Genomic DNA, 2,539 nt, shown 5'->3' with positions numbered 1-2,539 from the left:
AAAAAGACAAGACCCGCAAATCCGTGGCCACAGAACAGCAGAATATGAACGCAATGCACAAAGTCTCTCGTTAAGCGTTTTCCTCCTGTAGAAAAACATAAACACTTAATATGGCTTAATGTATTAAGATGCTATTAAAATATCAAATTCAATATATAGTTTATTAATATAATAATTATGTATATAGTATTTTCCTCCCATACCGCAAAACGTGGCATAGATGGCCATGAACACAATGCGCAAACTTCCACTTGTCCTCCCATACAGCAAAACGCGTAATGTGGCATAATTACGGACTAAGGCGATAAAGACAATTCAGTAGCCTATATGTCTTGTTGTTGACGCAAAGTATATACAGACCAGCAGATATGAACATGCATTATGAAATGCATTAAGTGATATTAAAAGGATCAACTCCTTACAGGCAAGCAAACGAGCCCAGAACGCAATGCATTAAATTGCATGTTAAACATTTTCCTCCCATAAAAAAATAATTATAAATAAAACACGTAATGTAGCTTAATGGACAAAGACAATGATATAAAAGAGCTGTAGAAAGTTTATTCTATATGAAAAACGCGTAACGCGAAACTTTGCGTGTTACGTTTATTCTGGGCTCACCTGCTTGCCTGTACATAGTTATGTATATTTTAATAATGAAGAGGACCATATTGAGTTTGGTCTTTATTATCATCTTAGTCCATTATGCCACATATGCCACGTTTTGCGGCATGGGTGGAAAATACTGTATACATATTCATTATTTTAATAAACTGTATATTGAATTTGATATTTTAATAGCATCTTAATACATTAAGCCATATTAAATGTTTATATTTTTCTACGGGAGGAAACTGCTTAACGAGAGACTTTGTGCATTGAGTTCATATTCTGCTGTTCTGTGGTCACGGATTTGCGGGTCTTGTCTTTTTCTTGTGATCGATGTGATACCTCTTCATTCACTGCTACGAATTGATGGCGGTCATATAAGTACGATTTGAACCATGCTAATGCACTTCCCTTAATGCCAACAAAGTTTTCTAGTCTACAACAAGAGAATGTTGTGGTCAATAGTGTCAAACGCAGCGCTAAGATCCAATAGCACTGGTGGGGGTGGGGATTTCAATATGGTTTTAAATAGTGATTTAGATAGGTTTCCCCCTAGAGCTGCTTCTATAAGTCCAATCCTGAATAATTTCATGTTGCGTTTTTATGTTGTTGATATATGGAGAGAAATATATCCACAGCAGAGACTCTATACGTGGAGCAGCAAGGACTTCATATTGTTGCCAGTGGAAGATGTTGAAGTTTGAAATTAGTAAATATTTTAGAAAATTCGGTAGTAATTTAGCTAAACTTAAGAGAGCAGAAGAAAATAAGGTGGTGTCTAGAATTGCAATACTTCCTTCTAAACCCCCAGAGTTGTTTTCTGAATCTGATAAGCTTGAGTATGCTGACCTGCAGGCTAAATTAGATGAGATGTACACTGATAGGGTGTATAGATGTACACATATTTTTTCAGATTAGAAAAGAGTCGCTTAAGTACTTCACTAATTGAAACTCTTAATATTGAGGGGACAGTCACTAATAATCCTCAGGGAATTGCACATTTCTGTGCTAAGTTTTACGGTAATTTGTATTAAAAGAAATTCTGAAGAGGCAGTCCGTACTTTTCTGGAGTCTGTTAAAGATTGTAAGACTATCTCAAGAGATGACAGAAATCGTCTCGGTTACGTATATGTAACCCTCGTTCCCTGAAGGAGGGAACAGAGACATCACGTCGGTGACCGACGTATTGGGATCTCGCTTCGAGAGACCAATCTACTTCGAGTGTAACTAAACGAGCCAATGCACATTGGCATGCAATTATTGCATCCAGCTGCCGCTGATCACAGAGTGAGCATAAAAAGGCAGCCGGTGCAATGCATACCAGGTTTTCGCTGAGAAGCCAAGCCAGAGACCTGGCCGCTCAGCGGTGGTACAGGGACGTGACGTCTCCGTTCCCTGAGGGTTACATACGTAACCGAGACGTTCCCTTTCAGTCAGTCACTCCGAGACCGACGAATTGGGATCCCTACCAAAGCTCCATGGATGCTGCCCCTTCCAGTGTCCTGTGCGAGCCGCCTGTGCCCCTTTGTGGTGTAGGCCGGGGCTCGCAACAAGAAGACCAGTCACTGTTGTCATAGCACTACCCACTCAGTGAGATTGGATAACACTGGGAAAACGTACCCGTTCTACTTGGAACAGGGACGTTACGGAAGCTCCAACCTTCCCGAAGGAGGTTTCGGAAGCAAATACACATATGAACATCCTTTAGGTGCATATGGAAGATTAGAGATGATTGTAACCCTCATGGAAATGGCAGAAGTCTGCCGGGGAAACACGGGCTCAAGGCTATACCGTGGACTTTACACATATCGGATCCACTTAAGTCTTACATATGGAACCCAGCCTTCTACCGGTTCTCGAGGATTCAACGAGTGAAGGCCTGGCGCCGGACGCTCCGCCACGTCTGGCTGCCGAGGGGACAGAGGAGCTC

This window comes from Sinocyclocheilus rhinocerous, unplaced genomic scaffold, assembly GCF_001515625.1.
Source record: "Sinocyclocheilus rhinocerous isolate Xijiao unplaced genomic scaffold, SAMN03320098_v1.1 scaffold1987, whole genome shotgun sequence".
NCBI classification, from domain to species: domain Eukaryota; kingdom Metazoa; phylum Chordata; class Actinopteri; order Cypriniformes; family Cyprinidae; genus Sinocyclocheilus; species Sinocyclocheilus rhinocerous.
Note: the sequence above shows the minus strand (reverse complement) of the source record.